The following is a 13853-nucleotide window of genomic DNA, read 5'->3' as shown; positions in this document are numbered from 1 at the left end:
AATTTGTATGTAAAAACACCCGTACGACTTTGGGTAATTACGTGATTAACTAAAACATTAAAATGTACTTTCTAAATGTCACGTATTACTTCATACGGTATATATCTTTTTTAAGTGCATGCGGACTGATTTTGCGACATTGTCCTAGCTTTACCCTCTGTATTATTTTCGCAGTGCTTTCCAGTATAAATAATCATAGATTATTTCTCTTCTGTGTGTTTTGTTTGCCAATAAAACTAGAAATATAAAAAACACTAGCCGGTAAATATATTTCGTAATTTTGAATTTACCCCAAAAACTCCTATCTATAAATCGCGGTGGCAAAAAGAAAAGTCTGTGGCACCATGTCTTCCTCTTAGTAGATCGCCACATCAGATGCGTTCCTAAGGAAAAATTCACTTTTATTTCATATTTATCTTTGGTGACATTTTGAAATAAAGGGTGAAATGTCCACGATCGGTCAAGACAGCTGGTCGAAGTTGCTTTAGATCTGAGTTAGGAAAAGAGTTAATCTGAGCTTAGGATTACGCTAGCCGCCTGATATGGTTTATAGTCTAAAGCAGGGTCCCTACAAACGTTTTGGCTGAGGGGCTGTCGCATTCTCGAGGGCCGAAAAATAAACGAGCCAATATAAATAGAAACAAAATAAATAGGCTTATAGTCGATGACAGATTAAGAATCCAGGGGACGCTCCTCCCACCTCTTTCCACTTTAGCTGAGCGAATGCAGCGGTGGAGGTTGCCTTCTCTTACGCATTCGCTTTGCCAAAGGGGAAATATGTGGGATGAGCCGATGAGCGTTCCCTGAACTCTTTACCTGCCACTATAGATAAGCATTTCAATGCAGAAATTTAGAACAGAGTAAAAAGAAAACAAATATTACCAACGTGAATAAGCACAACACTTTGTTTCAAAATGCAATACTTGGCTCAATATAACATTACAAAATTTATTGTAAGCAAGCGAACCAGACGTAAATCAAATCGCATAGTAACTATGGCATAATCACAAAGGGCAAGAAATCAACGAGAATGATACAGGACAGTAAGTACGATATACAAGACGCCGTAAGGTACGTTTAACGTAGTTACACAGACATGAAACAGGGGACTAAGATTGTGAGGTTGGTGATGACAATGTGCCATAAATAATATGATGAGAGGTCCCGCGTAACGTTGCATTTTTCTACCGTTCTTTTTTGTGGTGTCTTATTTTGCGCGGCTGGTACGCGTGGCGGCTCCGCTCCTTTGCACGCGCTTCTTTGTACGCGCTTCTTTACGCGCGCTTATTTACGCGCGCTTATTTACGCGCACTAAGTTTTGCTCTAGACCTACTGGTGCCGAGCCGCAGGCCCTGCGTCACTGCAAAGACCGCAGCCTGTCTCGGACCGGTCGGAATGCCTTCGAGGGCCGGATTTGGTCAGGGGGCCACGGTTTGGAAACCCATAGTATAAAGAGACGATGCCATTTAGGCTTCTCTCAAGAAGTTCCCTTTGTTTGTTACTAAACGGCGTTTGCAATTAAAAATGCGTTATGTACCTGCTGCGCGTGTGTGCGTACAGCATGACATATTTTAACTCTGATGAATGTAACATGTACATAAAAAGTTTTGTTTAATAAAGTTACCTCCGATATGAGCCGCAACTACAACCAGCAAAACAAAAACTTCGTAAAGCATCCACAAAATTTCGCGAGTAACACACTATTCAATCAAAAAATCCTCATTTAAATTGATAGTGTTGCGCCAGATTACCGGCGTTTCCAAAGTTTCGCGCTCTCTGAGCTTTTATCCTTAAAACAAACTACTGGGTGATTCAAGGAGCGGCCAGGCTCTTTAAACCGACCGCAAAATTCGGTTTCTTAGCCTATCGCGCTACGACTTTGTGCAGAGTTGCCCACAGATCGTGCATTTTCTTTTTTTGTAAAATTTGCAAAGAGCAAACTTACCTGAGAAAAAAGTAAAGAAAGAAAAAGGCTTAGCTCCCATGACAACGCAGCAAAGCCACCGGTCTTCAAACAATATGGCGCCGCTTCGCGCGGGAGACAAGGGATGGCACAAGCGGTCGCGATGCCAACTGCCGCCAAAGAGCCGGCGTCTTTAGAAGACGATCTTTTCGACTCAAAAGCGGCGCGAGCTTTTCTGATATCAGTTGCCAATTCATTATTTTATCACCCTTACTAATAAAACATATTGGATGGACAGATAGTCGGTTGAAACAATGGTTTGTCGGGATATTTTGACTGTTATTTTTTTTTTTTTTTTTCGGGGTGCTGATGTCGTTTGCTTTGCAGTTCCTTCTTGTTACCGCGTCTGTTTTTATTTCTGCGACTGTCGCCGGCCTGCAGAACGCGCCGCTCTTGAGTCGAAACGATCGTCTGCTAAAGACGCCGGCTCTATGCGCCGTATGTTCGTTCGTTGGTGGCAGTTGGCATCGCGACCGCTTGCGCCATCTCTTGTCTCCCGTGCGAAGCGGTGTTGTATTGTTTGAAGACCGGTGGCTTCGCTGCGTTTCCATAGGAGCTAAGCCTTTTTCCTTCTTTACTTTTCCTCGGGTAAGTTTGCTCTTTTGCAAATTTTACACAAAAAAATCACCATCTGTGGGCCACGCAGCACAAAATTGGAGCGTGATAGGTTAAGAAACCGAAATTTGCGGTCGATTCAAAGAGTCTGTCCTCTCCTTGAATCACCCAGTAGCAGAGCTGGCAGTAATGCAATTACTGTAATGAAATTACAGTAATTTAATTACTTGTTCCAGTAATTAGTAATGTAATTCATTACTTTTTGTAGCAGGTAATTTAGTAATGTAATGAATTACTCCAGCGACGGTAATTGTAATTAAATTACCTAATTACTTTTTCGCACCAGGCATATTTTTTTTTTGTGTCCACAATACACAAGAGCGCTTTTCTTTTTATTTTACTTTTCTTTTTTTCTCTACACCTTTCCAAAAAACGCTCTTTGGCCGCCGCTATGTTGCTGATGCTCATGCGGCTGGTGCGACTCTCGCGCCCGCCATCAGCTAGACATTTTCTGCCACTCTCTTGAACTGTGAAAACCCGCTCAGCGCGATTCTCTACCTATGTTTTGCGGTTTAGCATTCGCCGTTTTCTGGCCCCTCTTGAAAGTTTCCGCTTACTTTTTCTGATGCATACTGCGTACCCTCTCTGTGTTATCTTCCACTGTGAGAAATAGGGCTAATAAGTGCCTTTCATTCGAGCTTTTTTGCTCGACATTCTCGGCAAACGGAGGGGAAGTTGGTCGAACTAAGGCCCCTGGTGGAACGGCCCTCGACGCGATTTTGCGAACAATGAGAATTGTTCTCCCCCCTCCTAGAGATAATCCGCGTAGGGTCCTCAGTCATCTCCAAAAATAGTTGTCCGGGTTGGGGTGGGAAACGGATCAGTCGCGTGCGTTCCTCTGTCCATCGGTAAATATGCAACAGAGAGTTCTAGCTGTGTGCCATGAACTGTGTAATTAATGTAAATAAAGTTATCTGTAAAAGCAAGTTATCAATAGCTTTTTATATTTAAAAGTATACAAAAGTAATGCGAAAGTAATGTCATTACTTTTAAAAGTAATTTGTAATGGTAATTAATTACTTTCTGGCTGTGGTAATTTGTAATGTAATTAATTACATTTGAGCAATTTTCAGCAAAGTAATTAGTAATGTAATTTAATTACAAAATATGAGTAATTTGGCCAGCTCTGCCCAGTAGGCACCTAATATTTAGTCATTTAAAATTTAGGCTGTTTTGGTCCGTCTAATTTGACAAACCTGACAGTTTGTTACAAACCATAAAAGCGGATATTTTCGCAATGAGAAACGTCAGTCGAATAAATATTAGGTCAAAGGCAACTCAAGTTAAAGATGAATGTGGGTGACGTGGTTTAAAGTAGAGATTCAAACACTCGTGGATGGGAACTGAAGGCGCAGCACAGAGCATGGAGTTTTCGTTTGCGCTGTTCTGTCGCTCTCCAATCTCCAGGGTTTCAAGCTATATATTTTGACCCTCACCTGGGTTCTAGAATTAGATACCCGGTACACCCAAGCGGCGTGGCATCGGAAGAGGGTATTGACTAACCTACGTGAAATCTCGTAAGGACGCCCTCCTCCGAGAAATCGCGTCCATCCCGTTTTTCTCGCTAAATATCTGTAACATGAAAATTCCAAAACATCGCCCACCCCCCGATCCTCGTCGGACGTCTAGCTAAGCTATGTCCGACGCGAATCGCGAATCAACGGCGCAATCTGCGGCATTGCTACGCGTGATATACGCCTCGCAAGTGGGCTCATTTTCGTCTTCTGCGCATGAGAAAGGAAGTAGCGGTGACGTCAGAACGCCGAGCCCTGATTGGCTGATCGCGACCCCCTATCTCAGCGTCGTCTGCTCCTTTGCAACGTCGTCTGCTCGCAACGTCGCCTGCGTCTGTCTTAAAGGGCCCATGAAACGATTTTTGGGTTGGGATAAATCAGTTTAGATTGGGATTTTACTAATATCACACCGTTCAGTGGACCAAAAGAAAAAAGGTAGAAAGTCAAAAGCCTGACTTTCAGTGCGAAAATTTGAAAACAGAGCGGACTATTTCGTACCCCCTCCCCTTCGCAACCTCTCTGCCTTTTCACTGTGATACATCCGCGGTCCCAAAAACGCGTCAACGGGTCCGAACTGACGTTACACGCAACTGGACCTCACTTATTCCCTTCACCCCTAAGCTGATATTGTGATGGAAGCTACGCGCTTGCCGGACCAATCAGCCGCCTCCCTTTCATCACCTGACTTCATTCTCTGCAGCCACATTTGCCACGATCACGTGGCAAGTGTGGCTGGCCCAACGAGCACGTAGCTTCAACAGCACTGTCAGCTTCGGAATGAACGGGGTGGGGAAAGCAACTTTTGTCTGAATTTTGAGCGACGGGCTAATCTTCTAGGGGGAGAATGGATGTGTCCGGGATTACACAAACGAGAGTGCGAGCAAGAGGGGACTCCCCCTTTTCGTCTTCTTTAACTGTTTGGTGGAATGCGCGATTTATGAGTTGAGGAGGAAAGCTAAACAGGAAAAAGTTGGAAAAGCGTTTCATGACCCCTTTAAGCGCCATACGCACATTCGCGTTTGAACGCGTTTGAGCGCGTTGCGGAGTCCTTGCGGCCAGGCGCGGTCGCTTGCGGACCGACGCGCGCCTTCCCGCAACGCTCGGCAGCGCGACGCAAGCGAGTAGAGACTCGTTCAACTCTCCGAAGCGTTGCGGTGCGTTCGGGCGCGTTCGACCAATCAGAAGCCGAAAGAGGAGAGGGGGTGACGTGTTCGCTCCGGCCGACTCGGCGAGACGTATCCGGTTCGCCGGTCGCAGTGCTTGCTTTTTCGTTTTGGAGAGCGGTGGGGACTGTATTTTCCAAGGCTGCGATGGTTCAAGCTTGACAAAACGTCGGGGAAGCCGGCGAGATTGTCCCAAGATCGAACGCTTCGACGCTGTCGCCGTGCGCCGCCATGTTGCCTTGGATTTCGCTATTGGTGAGCCACTAGCGACGATAGCGCGTTCTTATTGGCTCTTGACTGCGGTTGACTGCGTGTCAACGCAACTGTGCGTACAAGTTTGGCGCAAGCGGTCTTCGCAACGCAACGCGTTCGCTTGCCGCTACGGAACGCACCCCGCTCAAACGCGAATGTGCGTATGGGCCTTTACCTTTCCTGCGACTTTCGGAGCGAACTCGACTTCGCCTTTCAGAGAGGGCAGACGAAATAACTCGAGCGGTACGTTGTTTTTGTCCAACAACTAGCAGACGCGCATCAAGGAGGGAAGTAAAAGGACTCACTGCAGCGAGGTGTCCCGAGGCGCCGAGGTTTGTTTGCTAAGAACCAAGAGGTGAGCGTGTTAGTGTCCGCAAGTTCCCTCCCAAATACTTTTTCCCTCCTTTCGCGTGCGGCGAGACCCCTCACTCATTAACGGCACCGGCGGTTTGGCGCAGTTAACGTCGTCTGCTTTACGTCTGCTAGTCAAAGCGATGGCTGCTTTACCTTTCCTGCATCTGTCGGAGATTCACCGCTTTTTCACCGGCGAGAGTCACCGTTGCCTCGGGAAACAAGGAGATAACAAGAGGAAGAAATAGACCTCTTAATCTAAAACTGAGGTTAGCGATCAAAGTATAATACGGGAAGGGTTCACAAGGGTCGCGCGGGCATATTCCATTCAGCACACCAGCCGGTCGTGGGCAGACGGTCGCCGAGTCGCGGAGTGCCTGGCCGTGCTCGCTTGGTCGTTGTCGGTGGAATCGCGGCCATTGGATTTTTTCCCGGGTGTTTGTGGATCCAGCGTTCTTGTTTCTCGTGGTCTGTTTCAAGTACTTTTTACTCTTTTCTTGATGCTTGAAGTCGGGACGTGTGAGAGGCGCACGTAGAAAAATAAACGTCCGTCGGTCGTCGCGACCGCGACGCTGTCGGCCATGCTGATTTGATTAAGACAGCTTCGGAGCTGTCGTAGGATTTCGTCGTAACCTGCGCAAAACTTACGAAAATTTCGTTTCGTGATTACGAATTTGTTCTCAAGTTTTGTCTCACGCACATTTATGGCGTAAGATCGTTTCGTGAATCTGGCCTTCCGAAAGTCGCAGGAAAGGTAAGACAGACGCAGACGACGTTGCGAGCAGACGACGTTGCAAAGGAGCAGACGAGGCTCAGATAGGGGGTCGCGATCAGCCAATCAGGGCTCGGCGTTCTGACGTCACCGCTACCCCCTGCGCAAGAAGCAGACGAACTTGCCCTCCGCATTGGCTCCCGTAACCAGAGTGTCGAACCGAAATTTTTATCGGTTCGGTTCCGGTTCGGGTTCAAGGGTTTCGGTTCAGTTCCGGTTCAGTTCCGGGGGAGCAAAATAACGGTTCGAACCGCAAAACTGGGAATATATTTTCCGCGTTATTTGGGCAATAGGCACTATTTTAACAGTGAAACGAGTAACTATATGCCTTTTTTTATCGTTCGTGTAATGCACTTTTATTTTCAGGTAGCAAAAATAAATTTCGTCATTTAATTTCGATGAAGCAGTAAAAAAAAGCTTGACATACTTTTATAACTCAGCGTCTGTTTTTTCTGTTTGGATTTTTTACCCCAGTCGCATATATTTCATGTGAATCTAAAGGTTATAAGTCTGGTAGGTCGCCTAACATGCCCGTGATCGGTATAACTCTGCGTCGCAGTATTACAAATCGACTCCGGTTGTGCTCTTGAACTTAGGAATTGTAGTGCTTAAAATCATGAAATGGGCATGTCCTCGCCATATATATATGCTGAAATCTAGTTTACAAAACATGTTTCACAATATATATGATGACGACGCAACTGAGCTAAAAGCAGTAATATTTCCGAAATGTCAGGAAAGGTTTAGAACAAACCCTTTCAGTCTACCTTTTATCGGAACACTGAGCGGCAACCGCAACGCTTGCTTTCCTGACCAACACTGTTTACACTCAGCACCATGATGCATGAGAATAATCATGCAGAAAAGAGTGACCTTCGTACTTAAATTGAATCTGGCCTAAGATGGCGCGTACAGAAGTGAACATTTTCGACATAGCTTGGCGTTTGAGGTTCAGTGTTCATGAAAAGATGCCGGTCCGTTCACATTCCAAATAAGCCGCACCCTTGCTGTTCTTTTTTTATTTTTGTTAAATAAAGCAAAGTAGTATTTCATTCTGTACTCGACATTGCAGCTATTTGATTTGTCACTTTCTGACAGTTTGCGTGCACCATCATCATAGTTCCGCTACGCGCCTCAATGTACTTTGTTTTCATACAGCCCACATACACATAAAATATTTGTTCATTACATAACGGAGGCAACAGACTTCTATATGTTTGAGAAGTTGAATATGTGTCAGGAGCGCAAATGTTATTTAAATCAACTTCAAGATAAAAAACAAAAAAAAAATTTAAGGTTCTTCCAAATCACTTATTGAGGATAAAAACGCCGGAACGGATTTGCAGAGCGTATCTTATATAATTTGGGGCTGCATTTACTTACGATGTATATCTTTAGGATGATCGGCCCTTTATATATGTTGCCATGTCTTCAGGCAATAATAAAATTTTTATTTTTATTGACATAAAAAAAATTGACTTTCTCAAGCTCACATAACCGCTCGAAACCGACACGGGAGGACGATACTCAGAAATACGCCATCTGCTAAGCCTGCAAAAACGTGTTTTCTTTTTTTTTTTTTTTTTTTTTTTTTTTTTGTTGGCGGTTTTGCAGTGTGAAACACCGGGTCGCGGAGTAAGCCAAAAGGGCTGTGTGCTCACATTATAGATATGAAGGCAAATACAAGAAATATGCAGAAAGAGAGTTAGTAAATGGTATCCTTCTAAATAATTCTATACAGGACGCCTTACTGCAAAAATAAATGTATGGAAATGCATGTTTTAAACGTAAACACGTTTGGCGGAACTTCGTTTGGTTGGGTAAAAAATCGGAGAAATACAGACTTTCACCAACCAAGTCCAAAACAGTTAGGAGCCCGACGTTTCAATAGATCGGGCTAAATAGGTCGACAGGCACTTAACCATCGGCGCATGTCAACGGACTAGGGCACTTGCAAAAAGAAAACGTGAGTGAAGCAAACGACACACCATAGATGGAAAAGAAGCCACTGGGCGTTTTCAGATAAGATCGAACAACCATGTCCGGGGCCATTTTTAATTTCGATGGAAAAAAAATATATTTTTCTGGCCTCCCATGTCCAGAAAAATAAAACCAATCCTTGTTTAAAAAATAATTATACGATACGCAAAACGCGCACGTGACTGAGAGGGGGCTTAAAAATATTTTTTGCAACGAGAAATTTTTTTAGAGGGCAACTCTTAGGGGCCCGTTTCCGGGTTGAGCGGCGTCGCCGTCGGCGTAATCACGAGGTCAAGTGACCCTCCCAAGGTCACGGGACCCCCTAGGTCACGTGACCCCCTGATCACGTGATCCCCCCGAAATCACGTGACCCCTAGGTCAGGTCACGTGACTTCCCCCGAGGTCACGTGACACCCCATGGTCACGTCACCCCCCTCGAGGTCACGTGACCTTCGAGCACGTGACCCCCGAGGTCACGTGACCCCCAGGTTCACGTGACCTCTCCCCCAGGGTCACGACACGTGACCCCCCCAGGTCACGTGACCCCCTCCCCCCGAGGTCAGGTGACCCCACCGGTGGATATTGAAGAATGAGGGGAGGAGGAGGAGAGGGAGAAGGAGGGGTTTACCCTCCCCTCAATACCCTTCCCCCCTCCTCCCACCTCAGTACCCTTCCCTACTCCTCCTCAAGAGCTGCGCTCTAATTCCGCGTTACAGGCAGTTGTAAACGGCTTTGACTTTTTTTTTCTAAACAAGGATTGGTTTTATTCTTCTGGAAATGGAGCCAGCAAAATATTTTTTTTCATCAAAATTAAAAATGGTCACCCCACATGGTTGTTCGATCTTATCTGAAAACGCCCTGCTGCTCTCCACGTGTAAATAATCGCCACTAACAAAAAAAAAAAAACAAAAAAACTAATTGGTTTTGCAATTTCGGGCTTCTAACTGTTTAGGACTAGGTTGGTTATGGTCCGTATTTCTCTTATAGAGATGCGTGCAACGATGGTCATAATTACACATAAATAGCGCGAAGAACAGACAATATATTTCTAATTTAAATCACATTTGGACATCGGCTTGCACGAGCTCGAAACTTCGCAGAATAGTGTCTCGGGAGGCTAAAGTTATATTCGGTTTTACGTGCACTTGTTTTGGGACCTCATTTTACAACTCTGTTTTTTATCAGTCATGCGCGCTCTAAATATTATTAGGCTGCCGCATATCATCGCAAGACTCCTAGATGTACTGCACAACTTTACAATTTGGACATCCCCTTTTGCTATACTTCGTTTCAGCTGAATGGGGCACAGCAAAGGAACAAAGAAAACCAAATGCTGCTTCGAAGGGCGTGCCTATCAGTGTCAAACACGAGCGTCCTTTCAAGCACGTGACTCTCACTTAAATGTTTGCTTGGAACACCTGTACATTCGTGGGGCGTTCACATATTTATAAATGGATATTCATTTCCGACGCTTAGCAGGGTAGCGCATGGTTTTTGCATGCTTCAGTCGTTTCGGTTCTCTGCTGGTTTAGACCAAGCCCCTTATCAACAAAAACAAATGTGCTCACAATTTTGACATTTTTTTCACCTATTATGTTCAAAATACATCAAATTTCTTATTTATTTTATGTTTAATGTGTTGCTAGAGTCTCACTCACTAGTTTGAGGGAACGCGATGTAAATTTTAAAAAAAAATGTCCAGAAACGCTTTGCAGGGCCCCTTTAAGTCCAGACGCAGCCGATGCTACGAGCGCGAGCATGTGGTCCTGAACAGTGCTTGCACCGCACCAGAGCGAGTACTTGGCAAGGACGCTGAAAGCCCTGGGCTCGTTCTTGTAAATTCTGCTAGGCTCATGCTTAAGGTGAAACGTAATGTTGTGTCGAGAACATCACAATTAACTTAACTGTTTAACATGCTTTGCTAGCGACATCATCGTACTATATGATAGTGGACATTGATATTCATTTTTGCTTAGAAAGTCCAATCCCGTGGTGCAAAATGAAAGCTGCGGAAGGTTCGCGCTCAGTGCAAGCCATATATTAAGAAACAAATATTATTCTTGCTTGGTGCAGCATCGTGAGTAAGGGCGCGAGCGTCTATCACCACGAAAACGCGCTTACTCGCAGGAGTGATTTTGAAAACGAAGTAGTTTTGGGGATCACGCTGTGTGGCGTGATCCCGCAACCTTTACAATACCCAGTATGTTTTAAAACTCCCCCTCCCCCCCCCCCCCCCCCCTCCCTTTCCAGAGAATATATATTTTTTTTTAATTCTGAGGGACTCCCTCCTCCGTTTTGGGCTTCCAATTTGACAATTATATTCGTGTAATTTGTTAACAGTAATACTCCATTTATTTTATTTTGTGCCCCAAAACTGTGAAGTTTAAACAAAATTGCGAGAATTTCAGCGGCTGCCGACGTTCGGCTGTTCCACTAAACCACTAAAATCTTTTTTTTTTTTTCAGGTATCCCTGCCGTACATACTTGTAGTTCTATTTATCGTCTGATTAATACGCGATATGTAGTCCTTTCAATGCTTTTATTGTCGGGGACAACTTTCTGAGACAGTTCAGCAACAACGAAAATATGTTTGGGTGTCGCAGTGATGTATATATGTAAAATGGTTCGTGCAACAATTTTTGTGCTTACAGTGAATACTGCTAAGAGCTAATCCTCGACGTTGGTAACTTGCAAAAACACCCATTCGTTTTCCTCTCCGCTCAATAGTGGACTCCGGAAAAATAAAAGAAAGAAACAGTTGTTCCTCCTCAACACGCTATTAGAACAAGCGGCCACGTGATCTGACGCTAATTATAGTATACCCTCAGTGCTCATCACAGTCATGAGATGCGGTTGGGAAGGAAGATAGAACATGGGTAGAGCTTTAGACATTGTTAGAGTTTGGCCATTTTTTATTTTTGATTGAACACGAGCCAACACGAATGTTTGGCGATGCTGATTGTCAAGAACCCGAGCACTCGACTCGGGCTCATGGCAGTCGAGTACGTCATGGTGTCACGTGACTCGCGAGAAGTCGTGATGGCATGTGACGTCACGCCGTCAACAACGCTAGTATTCTAGGGACGTTTTCCATTTAAGACGACTTGACGCGGTGAGTCACGCGACTACGTGACGGGGTCACGTGACGTGACATTATTGGACATCATGTCCTGGCACTATGACGTTACGGGACCACGTGACACATGATGAATCGCAGCGCCAATACAAAAACGCCACGAAAATCCACTATTTCTCCTACATTGCAATTCGGTATAAGACAATTTGATCACTACATAGAAATAAAGCTGCCAATTTTTACTTCTCAAATACTCATTTTGTAGCAAAACAAAATTACCGTGAGCCGTTTTGAACCGGTTACCGTTATATTTTTTTTCCGGTTCAGTTCCGGTTCAGTTCCAAGATGGCGGCGAAGATTTCGGTTCGGTTCAGTTCCGGTTCGGCGAAAAATAACGGTTCAGTTCCGGTTTTCCGTTCGGTTCGGTTCCGGTTCGACACTCTGCCCGTAACACACGAGTTGTTCCCGCGTGTATTCGAAACTCCAGCGCGCCGCTCGCCCTCCCGCGGATGAACGGAGAACCAGAGGAGCGGGGACGGAAGCGGCGGCGGCGGCGCGGAAACGGTGGCGGGGACTGTCGGCCTTGATGCGTGAAGCCGTTTTAACAAAAAAAGTGAGCGCGTTAAAAAAGGAATCCTTGTGCTCCGCCTTGCAACAGCCTTGCACAAAGGACCGGGAGGTCGAATTTAATTAGGGACCTTTCGTGTATCGCATACGCTGCGGATCTCTGGTCTTGTGCATGGCCGCAGCTCAATCTGTGCTCAACGTGACAGAAAACGCTGCCGCTAATAATGAAGAACTCTATAGTACGGTCTACGGAAAGTCTATTTTTTGCCGTAAGTAGGAGAAAGCTCCTCGCGCAACGGTATGTCGAGCAATACAAATCGGGAATGGGTTCGCGTTTTAAGGCCGTTACAAGGAACATGACCATTCATTCCAAGCACTTTAAAAAGTCAGAATACCGGTACTTGCTTTCAGGTAATTACATAGCAAATAAAGAAATGCTCGAAGCATTTTAAGAGCGTCTGTGTCAGCCGGCCGTTTGTGACGAGAGCTTAGAACGCGCAGTTTTATCCAGAGGGACTTCAATGTTGCAAATAACACGGTACAAAAAATGTGCGACGTATGAAAATATTTGTTTTTGATAGAGCAATAAATAAAACCCTTAAACACACCGATTACGTTAATGTACAGTTTTTGCATAGCGTACGACGCCCCCAAACTTCAGTTGGACGTACAGCGCACTTACGTTCAACCGACGCTACCAACTTTCAAGGGCGGCTTGATAGCCGAGTTGTACAACTTATTAAAATAGCTTAAGTAGGTGTAAATGACTGTAAAAAAAAAAAGTAATCGAGGTTTTCTTGGCCCTATTGCCAAACACCGGTGATTTGTTTTATGTACTCTTTGATGCGTACTTCAGCTGTTTAATATCTTATATTGCGCCGTCATCAAGCCTCTCGTAAACGTTCGGGCCCTCAGCTTGACGTCAGTGGGCTGCACGGCGAAATGAAATTTTGGGGTATCGTATATGTGACAAGGGGTGTAAGGACTACAACATTTTTTTAGAGTGAAGAGCACGGCAACGCTCCTGGGCGCGCGCTGAACATTGTGCTTGAAGGGAGCGGCGTGGGCTTCCGGTTGTAATGCTGCACCGCACGGTAGCCTGAGGTTACAAACTTTCTATCAATAACCATAGAGCAGTTTGATCACCTGTTGCAATACACTAAAACCAAGGTGGGGAGCAGCGAGTTGTAAGCCTGTGACACGAAGACACCAATACTGTGAACGTTGCCCTTTCAAAGCTTGACGGTCACCGTTCGCGGCTCTTTTTTTACAGCACTAATGGCCAGGTAAAGCGCAAACATATTTTCATCTCCCTCAAAAATATTCTGCTACAAACAGTAACTTGGCCGGTGCCTAAAACGTGCTCGCTCACAACAAAGCTTCGCAATTCGAGGTTTCTGCAACTTCGAAATAAAAGCATGCTCGTTTTCTTAACGTGCATCAGCATGCCTGTTACCTGGAATATGATCCTTCCCTAAAAGCTTCGCATTTGTAGACAAAAAAAACATTTCGAGCACGCTGAACAGCGTCAGCGACCAGGCGCATGGGATATCCTGGAGAATCTATCCCCGTCTCTTCCGCCATCTTGGAACTACCGCCC

Source organism: Ixodes scapularis, unplaced genomic scaffold (assembly GCF_016920785.2).
Source record: "Ixodes scapularis isolate PalLabHiFi unplaced genomic scaffold, ASM1692078v2 PGA_scaffold3__209_contigs__length_174095766, whole genome shotgun sequence".
Taxonomy (NCBI): domain Eukaryota; kingdom Metazoa; phylum Arthropoda; class Arachnida; order Ixodida; family Ixodidae; genus Ixodes; species Ixodes scapularis.
Note: the sequence above shows the minus strand (reverse complement) of the source record.